The sequence below is a fragment of the Balaenoptera musculus genome, chromosome 5, assembly GCF_009873245.2.
Source record: "Balaenoptera musculus isolate JJ_BM4_2016_0621 chromosome 5, mBalMus1.pri.v3, whole genome shotgun sequence".
In the NCBI taxonomy this organism is placed as follows: Eukaryota; Metazoa; Chordata; class Mammalia; order Artiodactyla; family Balaenopteridae; genus Balaenoptera; species Balaenoptera musculus.
In genome coordinates, this window is record NC_045789.1 from 22,439,476 (window position 1) to 22,456,071 (window position 16,596).

The 16,596-nt window shown below is 39.4% G+C and overlaps 1 long non-coding RNA gene across 1 annotated transcript; it reads right to left on the reverse strand.

Annotated features, from left to right (window-relative positions):
- Nucleotides 1-281: 281 nt before the first annotated feature.
- On the reverse strand, nucleotides 282-16,577 carry LOC118895865. Its single transcript, XR_005020044.1, has 2 exons — nucleotides 16,402-16,577; nucleotides 282-1,093 (listed from the first exon to the last, which is right to left on the reverse strand). It is a non-coding gene; the product is annotated as an uncharacterized LOC118895865 (long non-coding RNA).
- Between the last annotated feature and the right edge of the window lie 19 nt (nucleotides 16,578-16,596).

Here is a 16,596-nt window from a genome sequence, read left to right on the forward strand (position 1 = left end):
CAGGATGATGATTACCTTTGGGAAGGAAGAAGAGTAATGACTAAGAAGGGACATAGTTATTGATGTGGGTGGTGATTACATAGTCATCTTCACTTTGTGGCAAGTCATGCTGAACAACTATATTTGTGCATTTTTCTATATGTTATGCATCCTTTTAAAAAAAATTCATATAACTGCCATCTTGTGTATAATGTATAATTTCTCTGGATGCTTTTAAGTTGTTTTTCTGAATTAGCTTTATCAGTTTGACTGTAACATGCATAGGTGTGACTTTCATTGCAATTTTTCTGCTTGTGATTTACTGAGCTTTGTGGATTTGTACTTTTATGCTTTTCACCAAGTTTGGAAAACATGCCACCAATTTTTTTTTTTACAAAATTAGTCATACTGAAAATAGAGGGACTACTCTCATCTCCACTCTGCATACAATTTGGGGAAGGTGGCACCATATACTGATTACTGCTTTTAAGCATATACTTCATTCTTTAGGTCAGCATCCCCAATTTGCAGGTTATTGTATGCCAGCTGGCCTCATAAATGGAACCAGCTTTCCAATTTGTTCTCTCCAAGTTCTTGTCTAGCCTGTCAACTCATAAGCCACTGACAACAGACCAGTGTATACCCTTACCTCAGGCCATGTCTCCTAAAGTTCTTCCCTATGGAAGGATTTCCCTTTACGATTCTGGGTCAGGGCCGCTAATGAGTGGTGGTGGCGTGTGGTGGCCACTCACATCCAGCTATTGCCAGCTCACTGCAGATTCTTCCATGAACAAACAGGACCCATGCTTTTTTCTCTTCCGTTAATTGGTCAGAAAGAACTCCTCATGAAGCCAATTTATATGGGTTTGGGGAGAAGTGCTGAAGAGTAGAGTCAGGGACTATAGGAGTCTGAGTCACCTGCTCATTTAGTTTAATTGTAGCCGTGTCCCAGTCTCATAGGGAGTAGACTGCTTCTGTGCTCATCCAGTTGTATGGTGCGGTGAATCAGATAACACCAGTTCATGATGGGTGGTTTTATTATTCACATGGTCACTTGATGTCCCATGATCAGGTGTTCCGTCTCTACCAGGTAGCAGGAGCAAATCAGGAGGTGCTTTTCAAAGAAACAAAACAAAATGTTGTTGGCTGAGGCAGATACATCCTTACTCCAAAACCAAAGGGTTTATGTTGTAATTGCCCTATTGGAACTTACCCAAGGCTTCATTTAACATCTCTAACACATGAACTTCCAATACCATTGGATCTGCCCAATCATAAGGCCCAACTGGCAAGACAGTTTGCTCTGGGCCCCACTCGAAACATGTAGTCTTACAGTTACCAGAAAACAGGTAAGAGCAGGTCACCCTAATGTACGTTATTTAGTTGCCTCCAGAACCCCAAAAGGCCTGCTACACATTTTTTCCTTCTTCTTGTAGTGGTAGAAAACACAACGACCTGTCACTTATTTGAATGGATATCCTAATATGTCTTAGGCCAGTGCACCCCTAGAAACTCGGTGCAGGTCCTGGAAGTTTTGTAGGGTTTATCTTGCATCTTCTGGCAGGCATATGTCTTCTCAAATCATGCAGAATGCTTGCTACTGCCTGCTTACTAGGTTCAGTTAACGTAATTTCATTGCTGTAATAGACCAGTGTGATAGTCTATGGCACAGTGATATGGTCAAGGTCCCTCCATACCATAGAGACAACAGGAAAGCTGACATAGCCCTGAGACAAGACAGGGTGTACCGCTGTCTCTGCCAGTTAGGCGCAACCTGCTTTTGGCTTTCTTTCCTGACTGGAATCGGGTGGGGGTAGGGCAGGGCGCATTTCCAGATCCATACCTGTGTACCAGGTCGCAGTCTGTACTAACTTCCTCCAGTGCAGGTACCACACCTGGACAGCTGCAGCTGGCACCCCACCAGATTAAGCTTTGCAACAATCCACTGTCATTTTCCACTACCCATCTGGTTTTTACACTGTCATCTCTGTGACCCATCTGGTGACCACACAGGGAATTGAAATGGGAATCTGGTACGAATCACCATGCCCACATGGGGGCACTAACTTCTGTACTGCTTTTCTTTTACTGTCTTGGGAGGGAGTGGTAACAAGCAGTTCTGAACTTCTATGTAGTCCTTCCTACCATAACGCTCAATCTATTGGTCAGAAAACCAAAATGAAGATTGCTTCAATTATTAAAATATATTTATTCTTACTACACATCTGGGGCTGGAGAAATAACCAGTGTGGGTCTCTCTGGGCTCACTGTTAGCTAGACTCTGGCCAGGACTCCATCTGTCACTTGACTTTCTTAGGCCCCCTATTCTAACCAATAAATAGCCACCGGAGAAGGATTAGGGCAGTGATTCCCTAACTTGCTCACTGGAATTACCTGGGAACTTTAAAAATACAAGTGCTTGGGTCTCACCCTCAGAACTTATGAGTTAATTGGCTTGGGGTGTACCCTTGCCTTTAGAATTCTAAAGTGTTCTTATGTGCAGACAAGTTTGGAAACCACTGGGTTAGGGGAAGATTCATGGTTATACCACTGTGGCTGCATTGCAGGGTTCCTCCTCTAAGGGACCAAATCTCTCCCGATCATCAGGAAGGACCAATTTAACTGTAATAACACAAGTTAGTCTACATCTCAGAATTTTTCCACCTAAATATGTCAAGCAGCACCTTAATAGGTTAATCTATTTTATTTCTCGGGACCTCAAGATCATTTAGTAACCATTACTACTTTTCCCTGTGGGTCAAAACACTCTCGTTAACATTTTCGTTTTTGGCTTATGGTAATTGTGCCCACCTTGTCTCTGATGGTTGTATGCTATCATATGATCTCTACCACTTTAGGCTTCTTTTATTCCCACTGAGATCAGGAAACTCAGTTCTACCACAGCTTTCATCACCATCATTTTTGCAAACAAAGGAGAGCCACTTCAGAGCTCTTTGGGCATGCTGGTGCTCCCATCACCAATGCATTTTTTAATGACTTGGTGAAAGTTGAGGATGGCTAAGGAGCCGTTGTACTCCTTCCTCTATGGTATGCCAGGGGATTTCTGATATTCTGAAATTATTATTTCACATTTTATTTGTAGACCGTTTATTTTTATTTTGGGAGCCATTTATTATTTGTAGGCAGTTACTGAGTCCAAGGCTCATCCTAGCAAACTATTAATGCCAACATATTAAATCTTAATTCTCAGGTAAGTTTGCCTTGATCAAACCTTGTATCTACTTTCCCTCGGTGTAACACCCTTAGAACCCACTTCTATATATACTCCCCAGGTTCCTGCTGGTCAAAACGGCAAGGTCTTAAACTCCTCTGTAGGTTGTCTCTTGCCAGAGCAGGCTGCATACTTCCCTGATGGGGAGGCTATGTTGGGATGGAACTGGGAGGTGGTGAGGGTAAATTCTGAGGACAACAGGAATCAACTTACGAGAGAGCTGCCCCAAATGTAGTCACTGAAAGCCTCTGTGCAGAGGAGGCTGGTTTCCTCTGAGAGCAAAGGAAGTTCAGGGGAATATGGAGGTTCAGAGTTCTCAGCTTCATTCTCGTCTGCCCAACTATCCCCATTCTGTGTCTCAGGGCCCACTCCTTTCCCATCAATGCTAACCTTAGTGTAAGAAAACTGGAAGAAGTGAGCATTTAATTAGTACTACGAATCTACCTTATCTGCCCACTGATTACAGAAGATGAAGGACTCCTTCAAAGCTACAGTGGAGGAGTTCTGATCCCCTACAAGCATTCTTAACTGTATATTCATAGTTTTTATGTTTTTCTTTTTCCTATGTACAATGTGTTTAGGACCATAAGGGAAGCCTGGTGGATTCAGAATCTTTATAATTACTATGATTACCATGGTGATACTTTCTCTCCCCTCCCCTCCATCTTCACTCCATCCCATGCTATTAATGGTCATCATAACAGTACTGTAAGCCATGGATTACTACCTGTGGTCCCTTTACCTATAGCAATGAGGTTATCCTTGTGATTGATTTTACATATGTGTGTGTATGTGTGCATATAAGCCAATCCCAGAAGCCCATTGTGAGGATCCATTTCCTGTGATAACTCCTGGTACCAATTAGTCTATCAGTTAGGGTTATAAAAAGAAATAGAAAGCACACTCAAAATAAGAAAGGAAAAGATTGGTAAAATATATTAAACTTAAGAACTTTTTTCCAAAAGATGCTATTAAGAAGATGAAAAGACAAACCATGTTATGGGAAAGGATATTCGGTGCACATATATCTGACCAAGAACTCATATCCAGAGTATATAAAGAAGTCCTAAAGTTCAATAAGGAAAAGAATGACAACCCAACAGAAATATGGATAAGTGACTTGAACAAGCACTTAAAAAAAAAGAGGATCCCCAAATGGCAAATAATGTAAGATGGTGTTCAACCTCAATAGACAGCAGGTAAACGCAAATTAATGCCAAATGAGATACCACTACACACCTATCAGAATGGCTTCAAAAAAAAAAACAAAAAACTGACAATACTAAGTGTTGCCTAGGGTGTGGTGAACGTGAAACTTTCATATACTGCTGGTGAGGATATAAAAAACATAAACTTTGGAAAACTGTCATTCTTTATAGTTTGAACCTACCTCAATGACCAAAGGAACTTTAACCCTATGTACTCTCTCAATAGGAATGTCTGCCCACGCACACCAAGTGACATATGAAAGAATGCTTGTGGTACCATTATTGGTTAGTAGCCCCAAAGTAGAAACAACCCAAATAGCTACAACAGAATGGATAAATATATTTAGTTTATCCACATAATGGCATATAGCAATGAATATGAACAAACTACTTCTACAAACAGATGAATCTTACAAATATAATGGTGAAATGCCTATTTAATCTCTTTCATGTATTATTCAAAACCAGGCAAAACTAATCTATGGTTAGAAATTAGTATGAGTGGTTACATTTGGGGAGGACGGGCAGGATTGTTATTGGGAGGTCACATAAGAGGTTTCCATGTAACTGGTAATATTCTATTTCCTGGGTGATGGATAGAGGGATATTTTTACTTTATGATAGATACTTCATTTGTTTCTGCAGTATGCTGTATTTCAGTTTTTTAAAAGGGTGGTCCTAATAAGATTAGGAACTACTGGTTATGCCTACTTGCCCTTCTCCATCAATTCAAACACTTCTTCCTTCAAGGCCCAGTTCAGATTCCACAACTTACCTGAAGCCCAACAACTTCAGCTAGAAAGGACTTATCTTTCTGCTTGGTTTTTATTACACTTCCTGGGAAACAGTATAATACAGTAGAAATGGTACAGGCTAAGGGGCTTGGGCTTTAATCTGTAAGGCAATAATAAGCAAGAGAGTGATGTGGTCATATTTGTATCTGCTCACCATGAATTTAACTCATTATAACAGTACTTATTTATATTTCTTTGAATATGTAGACAAACAAAAATTTACATACACATAAGTGTAAAAATGTCATATGTTAGACTGTTACAATATTTGCTCCCAATGAATCATGCCTCCTTTGTTGATGCCTTTTTGCAATGTGCCTTTGCCACCTTAACTAACAAAAGGTAGTTTATTTCCCCACTTCTTGAATCTAGGCTAGCCTTGGGACTTGTTTTGACCACAGAATGCAGTAGCTGTGACTTTGTGCAACTTCTCTGGATGAGGTTTAGAAAGGCTTTACAGTTCCTTTTTCACCTTTTGGAACACTGCCCTGGGCCACTATGCTGTGAATAAGTCTGGGATGAAAGACCATGTGAAGGGAGCCACATGAATGAGCCCAGAGAAAACCAACAGAAAAACTTTCTAGCCAAAACACAGCATGGTGAGAAATAATAAATCATTATTGTCTTAAGCCATTAAATTTTGTGGTTGATTTGTAATGCAGGAATAGATAATCTAGTCTATTATGGCAGAGACTGCTAGTGTCTCTCAGCATCCCTTCTTCTCCTTCATCCTTTAGTATTAGAACCCCCAAGTTTTGGCTTGGTACATTGCTACACAGGCAAGGACTATATTTCCTAGCTTCCCTTGGAGGTGTGGCCATGTGACTACATTTTGGCCCATGGGCTATAAGTGGAAATGATGGCTGCAAATTCTGTGACATGCCCTTAAAAAGAACAGGTATACTGTTTTTCCATTTCCCATTCCCAGATACATCTTGGCAGGAGCTGGAACCATCTTAGGCCATGAAACAGAAGCCGCATATTGAGTATAGCAGATTATCAAGCCTGGATCCCTAACACCTGAGGCTGCTGTATCAATCCTGAACTGATTATCTCTGGACTGTTATGGAACAGAAAAAAAAAACTTCCATCTTATTTAAGTCATTATTATTTTGGCCTTAAAGCAACCAAACCTATATCCCAAGTAATACGTATTTTCCATTATTTCCCCCATATAGTTATATACAAATACTCATGTGTGTATATATACATCTACAAACATAAATATTTTGAGTGTAAACAGGCACACACACAAATACGCAAACCATTTATGTGTGTTGACAGTGATGTTTTATAGACTGGGATCATATCATACACACTTTTCTTCATCTTGTTTTTTTCTCATTTAAGCAGTAGTGCTGGATTGGCCAAAAAGTTCCTTCAGTTTTTAAGTAAAAATAAAAGACACATTTTTCATTTTTACCAAGAACTTTATTGAACAACGTATTCACCGTTTTGTTCCACTAACTTCTGCCATTTTTCAGGCACCTTCATAATTCCATCTTCCCAAAACTTTTTACGTTTTTGAGCGAAGAACTGTTCCACATGCCTTTTACAGTCTTCCAGGGAACTGAAATTTTTTCCATTAAGAGAATTTTGTAAAGACCGAAATAAATGGAAATCCGAACGTGCAATGTCTGGTGAATATGGCGGATGAATCAGAACTTCCCAGCCAAGCTGTAACAATTTTTGCCTGGTCATCAAAGAAACATGCGGTCTTGTGTTATCCTGATGGAAGGTTATGCGTTTTCTGTTGACTAATTCTGGACGTTTTTCGTCAAGTGCTGCTTTCAGTTGGTCTAACTGGAAGCAGTACTTGTTGGAATTAATCGTTTGGTTTTCCAGAAGGAGCTCATAATAGAAGACTACCTTCCAATCCCACCATATACACAACTTCACCTTCTCTGGATGAAGACCCGCCTTTGGTGTGGTTCATTTCACTTGCTCCATGATCTCTTCCATTCCACATTATTGTACAGTATCCACTTTTCATCACCCATCACAATTTGTTTTAAAAACGGAACATTTTTGTAACGTTTCAGTGGAGAATCGCATGCGGAAATACGGTCAAGAAGGTTTTTTCACTTAACTTATGTGGAACCCAAACATCAAAGTGATTAACATAACCAAGCTGGTGCAAATGATTCTCAACGCTTGATTTGGATATTTTGAGTATGTCGGCTATCTCCCTCTAGCAATATCATTGACTGTTCTCAATTAATGTCTCGATTTGATTGCTATCAACTTCAACTGGTCTACCCAACCGTGGAGCATCATCCAGTGAGAAATCTCCAGCACAAAAGTTTGCAAACCACTTCTGACATGTTCGATCAGTCCCAGCACCTTCTCCATACACTGCACAAATCTTTTATTGTGTTTCAGTTGCGGTTTTACCTTTCTTGAAATAATAAAGCATAATATGCTGAAAATGTTGTTTTCTTCCATCTTCAATATTAAAATGGCTACACAAAAATTCATCAATTTTGGGACTTGCCTGGTGGCACAGTGGTTAAGACTCTGCACTCCCAATGCAGGGGGCCAGGGTTCGATCCCTGGTCAGGGAACTAGATCCCACATGCATGCCACAACTAAGAGTTCACATGCCACAACTAAGGAGCCTGCCTGCCGCAACTAAGGACCCAGCAAGCTGCAACTAAGAAGCCTGCCTGCTGCAAGTAAGGAGCCCACGTGCTGCAACTAAGGAGCCCACCACAACTAAGACCCAGTGCAACCAAATAAATATTTTTTAAAAATTCACACATTTTGATAAGTTTTTTTAAATGCACACTGATATGACAGCTGTCACATACAATCTAACAAAATTGTTTTGAATGAAGTTAAAGACAACTAAGTGCTACTAGAGCCGTCTTACAGAAAAAACTGAATGAACTTTTTGGCTAACCCAATATCTTGTGGAAATCACAATTCAACTCATACTGCTTTAATTTATTCCTTTCCATAAGATACAAAAACTGTAATTCATTCAACCATTTTCCTATTAATGAGCTTTCATTTTGTTACTTGTTTTTTGATACTATGGATGATACTACAATGAATATTCTCACAGATAGATCCTTACGTAGTATTTTATACCTATAGGACAGATTTGCAAGAATGATGTAGCTAGGACAAAAGATATTTGTAGTTTAAAACATTTTAACACAGGTTGCCAGACTGTTTTGCAAATAGGCTGAAAAAGTTCACATTTGTACCAGCAATGTATAATACCCTTTTAGTTGGATCCCTACTGGCAACAGGTGCTATTGGTCATTGAACATTTCGCCCAGTCTGAAAAGATGTCTCACTTCACTCATAACAGGAGAAATGCATAATAAAACTACACTAAGATTAAACATTTTCACTTATCAGTCCCAAATCCAAAAGTTTGATAACATACTCTAATGACAATGCTGTGGGGTCACTCTTCCATGTTGTTTATATAACACAGGGAAATCTGGCAATATCTATCAAAATCCCACACACATTACATACCCTTTGATCTAGCAATCTTATTTCCGTGAAATCTTGAACATGTGAGACAAAATTATAAACAGTATTATTCATTACTACACTGTTTTCAAAAGCAAAAGACTGAAATCAATACAAATATCCATCATAAGGGCTGGTAAAATAAATTCTGGCATTCTTGTAGTGAAATACAATGCAGCTGTTAAACGATAAGAACTCTCATTATGGAGCTACTTACATTAACTCTAAGTGAGTTGTGGAACACAGTGCATTATTATAACCTTTGCTTTTTTTTTTTTTCCAAGGAGAATAAAATAAACTTGTATTTGTATAAAAAAGCTCTGGGAAATACTTGAGAAACTAATAAAAAGTGGTTGTGAGACGAGTGGTGTTGGCCTGGGAAATGGGTGGATGGCAGATATGTGGGGGAAACTTCAACTCAAAACATAAATACCTATCCGCCTATCTAGATACACAAACACACATTACATTTGAATGAATTACTCCTCAAAAAGAAAAGAAAAATAGTTCCAGTAGAGTGAATTCCCCAGTTTCCTTTATGTGATTTTTGTCAAATCAATTTACCTATCTGATCCTCTTTCTTCAACTGTAAAACAGGGATAAGATCTGCTTCACAATGCTTTGGTGAGCACTAGATGAGCTCTATCACTTAATAAACTGACACTTAATAAATGTTAGTTGAATCAAAAAAAAAAAGCTTTGCCAATCTGTTACATAGGCCTAATTGGTATCTCATTATTTTAGTTTGCATTTTCCTGATTTCTTCTGATTTTGAGCGTCTTTTCACATTTGGATTTACCATTTGCTGAGTTCGTATTCTTTGCCCCCCATTTTTCTGTAGAATTTCTTGCTCCCTTTTTTTTTTAATATCTTTTTTTTTTTTGAATTTACAAAGTGGTCCCATACTGTGTATATCTTTTTTTTTTTTTTTTTGGCTGCATTGGGTCTTCGTTGCTGCACATGGGCTTTCTCTAGTTGTGGCGAGAGGAGGCTACTCTTCATTGTGTGGGCTTCTCATGCGGTGGCTTCTCTTGTTGTGGAGCACGGACTTCAGTAGTTGCTGCATACAGGCTCAGTAGTTGCAGCACGTGGGCCCTAGAGCATGCTGGCTCAGCAGTTGTGGCTCGCAGGCTCTAGAGCGCTGGCTCAGCAGTTGTGGCTCGCAGGCTCTAGAGCGCAGGCTCAGTAGTTGTGGCGCATGGGCTTAGTTGCTCCGCGGCATGTGGGATCTTCCCGGACCAGGGCTCAAACCCATGTCCCCTGCATTGGCAGACGGATTCTTAACCTCTGCACCACCAGGGAAGTCCCTGCTTGTTCCCTTGATGTGAATTTCTAAGAGCTCTTTTAATATTATAGATGTTAAACTTCACTGTACATATCTTTCTAAATGTATTATATATCTATTAACTTTGTTTATATTTTTGCATACAAGTTATTTCTTACACTGAAAAATGTCTATCTTTTTTGAGAAGAACGTGTATTCTGCTGTTGTTGGGTTAAGTATTCTATAAATGTCAATTAGATCCAGTTGACTGATGGTACTATAGAGTTCAACTATATCCTCACAGATTTTCTGCCTGCTAGATCTATTGATTACTGAAAGAGGGGTGATGAAGTCTCCAGCTATAATAGTGGATTCGTCTATTTCTCCTTGCAGTTGTATCAGTTTTTGCCGTAGCTGTCTTAATGCTCTGTTGTTAGACATACACACATTAAAGGTTGCTGCATCTTTTTGGAGCATTGACTTTTTATCATTCTGTAATAACCTTTCCTATCACTGATAATTTTCCTTGTTCTGAAGTCTGTTTTGTCTGCATATAGCAACTACACTTTTCTTTGATGAGCATTAGCATAGTAGATCTTTCTCCATTCTTTTACTTTTAATCTATCTGTGTCTTTATATTTAAAGTGGGTTTCTTATGTACGGTTCCTGAGAAAATAGAGATCTAGTAAGGGATGCTGGCCTCCTCCCTCCAAATTAACCCTGGGTAGGTACAGAAAGGAAGTAAGGGCTTGAGGAATAAGATCAAAAACTGTGAATAAACCCTAGTTAGGGTCAGAAGTTTTTAAGTATTGTTCCTGCCACTCCCCCACTGATCATCCCACTTTGGGACAATCAGTTCCAGACAACTGATTACTACAAAAATAATCAGCAACAGATCAGGCTTCCCAGCGTAGGATAATGTCTGCTAAAGTGAGCTGCTGATGAAAAAGAGTGTGGGCTGACCAGATACTCTAGAGCAGTGGACAGTCACTCCACCATTCCTTCCCCAAACCTCCAGGGTTTTGGTGGATTACAACAGCCTTCTGCTGCTGAATTACGAATTTCAAGGCAAATCTTTACTAGAGGAGTTGTCCAGTGAAACAGGAACCAACAGAGATAGAGCACTAGACTCTTCTGTGGTGCCTAGAGCCTTCCGCTCTCTATTCCTTAAACTTGTGGGAAGGGATAAAACTAGGGTCTACCCTTTTGCTCATCCTCCACATCCATTATCAGACAGAGCAGTAGAGAACATAAGCTTGTGAACCAAAATATCTACACACCTGAGGAGTATGATCACCATATGACACAACAAATTAAACAACATATACCAACTGAAGCAGAATTATAGGAACCGATATTTAATTTTAAAAAACAATCCAAATTTAATGGTTTAAAAACAATCCAATTATTCATTCAAAAGATTTTTATTGTGCGCCTACGAACTGTCAGGCACTGAGGATTCATCAGTGAACAAGACAGACAAAAATCTTTGCGTACTTTCTAGTGGTGCGAAATGGCCTGGGGCACAGAGACAAAAACATACAAACAACTAAATATCTAACTAACTAACCAATAAACCATTTTAGAAGGTAATAATTGCTTATAAAAATAAAGCAGGTAGGGGCTTCCCTGGTGGCGCAGTGGTTGAGAATCTGCCTGCCAATGCAGGGGACACGGGTTCAAGCCCTGGTCTGGGAAGATCCCACATGCTGCAGAGCAACTAGGCCCGTGAGCCACAACTACTGAGCCTGCGCGTCTGGAGCTTGTGCTCCGCAACAAGAGAGGCCGCGACAGTGAGAGGCCTGTGCACCGCGATGAAGAGTGGCCCCCGCTTGCTGCAACTAGAGAAAGCCCTCGCACAGAAACGAAGACCCAACACAGCCATAAATTAATTAATTAATTAATTTTTAAAAAAAAACTTAATTATGGAAAGAAGTTGGGATTAAGGACCCTTCCATTAAAAAAAAAAAAAAAAAGTAGAAAGTAAAAGACCTCATTAACTCTTCCCCGTTCTCCTTTCCATAGAAGTAATCATTTTTCTGTGTCTCCTTCCAGAAATTTCCTATGCATAATCAAATGTGTGAATGTGTATAGTTTTTAAAATCTATAAATAGGATTTTATACAAATTTTCTGCAACTTGCTTTTTTTCACATATATGGATCTACTTTAGAGATACAGGTTTTAAAGGACAGTAAAAATTTCATTTAAAAGGCAAAATTATAGTGATAATAAAAAGATTAGTGGTTGCCAGGGGTGTGGGATGGGAGGGGTAGGGATGAATAGGTGGAACGCAGGGCATTTTTAGGGCAATGAAACTATTCTGTATGACACAACGTTGGATACGTGAAACTATGCATTTGTCAAAACCTACAGAACTATATGACACTAAGAGTGAACCCTAAATGTAAACTATGGACTTTAATAGTAATGAAACACTATTGGTTTATCGACTGTAACAAATGTGCCACACTAATGCAAGACATAAATAATAGAAGCTGGGTGTGTATGTGTGTGTAGAATATTTTAGAGTTGGAGGCTCAAAGTCAAATATTGGGCAGGTTATTGCTACGGTCCAGGCATAAAATGATTAGTGCTGGGCTTCCCTGGTGGCGCAGTGGTTAAGAACCCATCTGCCAATGCAGGGGACATGGGTTCGAGCCCTGGTCTGGGAAGATCCCACATGCTGCGGAGCAACTAAGCCCGTGTGCCACAACTACTGAGCCTGCGTGCCACAACTACTGAAGCCCACGCACCTAGAGCCCGTGCTCCACAACAAGAGAAGCCACCGCAATGAGAAGCCCATGCACCGCAACAAAGAGTAGTCCCCTCTCGCCGCAACTAGAGAAAGCCCGTGCGCAGCAACAAAGACACAACGCAGCCAAAAATAAAATATAGTAAATAAAATAAATTAATTTAAAAAAATGATTAGTGCTAAGGTAGCAAATGAAATTAGTTTGAACTATTAGATTTGCTAATACCTAAGAAAATTGCACCTCAGAAAATCTTAAGTGGAATTTAAAGTTTCTGATTTAAAGAAGTAATATGTCAAAAATAGTATGTTAACCAGGAGTAGCAAAAAAACAATATGCTTAAGAATTATGTGGACAAAAGAGAAATGTGGCTGAAAAGATGCGAATAGCCATAAATGACATGTTAAATACATTTTTTAAGTTAACATGACATGGAGGAACCAGGAAATTATCCATCTACTATACTTGGTGTGGCTTATGTTCTTAAACTGTTTATTTCCAGATTTTTACAACCTACATATTTTCTAAACGTAACAGTCATTAACAAGATATACTGGGTGCATTCAATCTGAATAGTGTTATTCCATATAAAATGCAGCTATCTTTGAGTTTACAAGCTGAAAGGCAAATATAAATTCAAAAGTTAGATAATATAAAGCAACATATTATTAAATGCACAGTGGTATCACAAAGCATATCAGATTCCTGTTTTCTTTAGTACCTAGTTCATCAGCACTTGGAGTAGGCTAGTTCCATAAACTCCTGAGGTAAATAAGAATCTACCCTATTTTTTTAATGATTATATATCAAGATTACAGTAAGCATGGAATTTCTAAGACAAAAAAGGTGGCTTCCAAAAAAGAAAAAGAAGCTTTAAAGATCTACATAGAATTAAGCTCTTTATTATGTAAGTATACATAAATTTTGTGTCTATTTACTTTTTAACTATAATCTTTTTCTAGTCAGTGACTACAAAAGTGGCATCTCAATACACACTCATAGAAATTACAGAATAGAAAGGTTTTTTCCAAGTTCACTCTATTCTACCAAGTGTCTCTAGGAATTTTCTATTAGGCAATTCTATACACTGCTTGTTTCTAGCACCACAAGCATTATGGAAGAAGATTTTTAAATAGTTTTACCATTTGTTATTAATTTAAAGATACCAATTTTGTTTCTCCAGTTTTGCTTTTATTTCCAGTTTGCTGCATTTCCTCTTAACACTGTGGGTAAGGTGGGCAGTTAAAATGTGGTTCCTCAAAAACAAAGTGGAAGTATAATATAAGAAGGCCAAACACCAAAATCAAAATCCTCTTTTTAAAAGTTTTGTTTATCCCTTTAAAAATGTCTGAATACATAAACTGACAGATTTAATAGAAATCCTTTTTAAAAATTTGCTTAGTTTCTCACATAATAATCATTAATTTAACCCCAAACTTAAATCATTAATTTGAGCCCAGGAGGGTAGGTCTCCTCTCAATTTGTTCGAACATATTAGGTGTTCCATTAATTTCATCTTATTGTTTCAATCTATCAATCTCCAATTCCTTTTACCTCTCTCTTACTTTGGGCTTCTTATTTGCTTGATCACATGTCCTACTTCTTCTTGCTTTAATCCACACGTAGGTGGTACCCATCCCCCATTAGTTTCTTGAGAAAGGATGAATGAACTGTATATTTGAGAGACTTCAGGATTGAAAATAACTTTATTCTAGCCTTCTATTTGATTGACAGCGTGACTTATACAGAATTCTAAATTAGAAGTAATTTTCCTTCAGAATTCTGAAGCATTGCTCCATTACCCTTTCGCTTCCAGAGTTGTTATTAAGAAGTCCAACACATTCACCTCTGTATGCATCATATGAAACCTGTTTTTTTCTCTCTATCAACTTGTAGAATTTACTCTTTGTCTCTCTACTCGTTATCTTCAGAGTAGAGAAAGGGGAGGTGGGAGATACACAGAAAAAGAGCTCCAGAAATCAGCACGGGGTCCTCTTAAGCATTTTGTACTTACAGCAATCTTATATTTATTTATTTATTTATTTTTGGCTGTGTTGGGTCTTCGTTTCTGTGCGAGGGCTTTCTCCAGTTGAGGCAAGCGGGGGCCACTCTTCATCGCGGTGCGCGGGCCTCTTCACTATCGCGGCCTCTCTTGTTGCGGAGCACAGGCTCCAGACGCTCAGGCTCAGTAATTGTGGCTCACGGGCCTAGTTGCTCCGCGGCATGTGGGATCTTCCCAGGCCAGGGCTCGAACCCGTGTCCCCCGCACCGGCAGGCCGACCCTCAACCACTGCGCCACCAGGGAAGCCCCTGTTCTGTCTTTTAACTGAGGTATATATTTTTTATTCCTATAAAGAAAAACTTCTTAGAGACCTTAAGAATCTCACTGAACACAGCTTGTTTCGCTCTTGTCAAGACAACAAAGCCTCTAATTAAGAAACAAATATTTAGTGGCCTTCTCTCAACTTTTCTTCCCCTCAACCCACCCCTACCACAACCATCTCCCCAACAGAACAGTCTCAAGGACAAGGACGTCTGAGATGAACATTTTCAGGATCAACAAGCTCCAGGGTCCTTCTTCCACCAAACCAAAAGTAAGCTCCTAAGAGGAAATTGAAAGGAAACTGGAATGTAAACACCAACCTTTTAATCATCACTTTGTGAATCATCTTCTGCACTATCCTAGCTCATGAACATGAACCTGTATCTAAACATCTTTGTAGAAATTTCCATTGTAATTTTACTTTGGCAATTTTGACCAGGGTAAAATGATAGAAAATAGGCTTATCTAGATTTCAATTAACCCTCTTGCTGATGGTTATTTTTTTTAGTGAAGGACAATAACAAATATTAAACAGTCCAGAGAATGCTTAAAAAAAAAAAAACCTTCCCTTTCTCACTTTAGCATGAAACACCAAGGAAAAAATAAAAAATAAAACCTACATATTACAGCTGGTTGTTACACTGAGTCATACAAAATGCAATATTGGACCTTGCGCAGTTCGTTGTTTTATGTTGCTGGTCAAGCGGGGTTCAGAAAGGTAATGAGACAGGGTATTGAGATACAAATACGCAACGTGCAATCAGCAAGTGCATTACTTCGGATATTTTACTTCAGCAAAAGCATGAAACAAAGTCATGTCAAGTAAGATGCTTCCAGGGACTAAAGCTATCGCCTTTTTTTTTTTTTTTTTTTGAGCTATCTCCTATTGCTCTTTAATTTTTTTTTTCCTAAACAAAGTTCTTCACAGATACCTTAGTTTGTAGCAGAAGCCCTGCAACATAAAATAAAGGAAACCCTAAGCCTTTATGTTCTTTTACCACTTTCCCAGTTTTAGGTAACCGAAAAAAGTACAGATCTGCAGAAGGAACTGAAGATTATCGAAGGAAGGACTCTAACGGGTCTCGTCTGAATGGCAAATACCTCAAGTCTCGGAGCAGGATTGTACCAAATGGCCAAGGGGCAGAGCTGTAAGCAGTTCCTAGTTTAGCGAAAGTATTTTAACTTCTTTTAAAATACAAAACCAAAAAAACAGGCTTGTAGAGGGAAGAGAGCGAAATTAGGCGCCGCGGCGGGTAGAGGAGAAGGGTGCTCTTAAGAGAATCTGCAGTTCTGGGGTCGCGGCTGGGAAGAGGCCGAGACGAGACGGGCCGAGGTAAAAAGAGACGCCAGGAGAAACTCACTTTTGAAAGGTACTTTCCGGTTACAAAGCACTTTCTTGTGCTTTACCTCCTCCGACACAGTATCCTTTCTGCGGGCCTCCGGCGTCTACAGATGTAAAAGGCCCACCGCAAAGTCCCTCTTCAGCATCGAGATTCCGAGGCGGGCCTCGCTACCCGTCAGCCCCCGCGGCCGCCCGCGACCCCTCGGCATCCGCC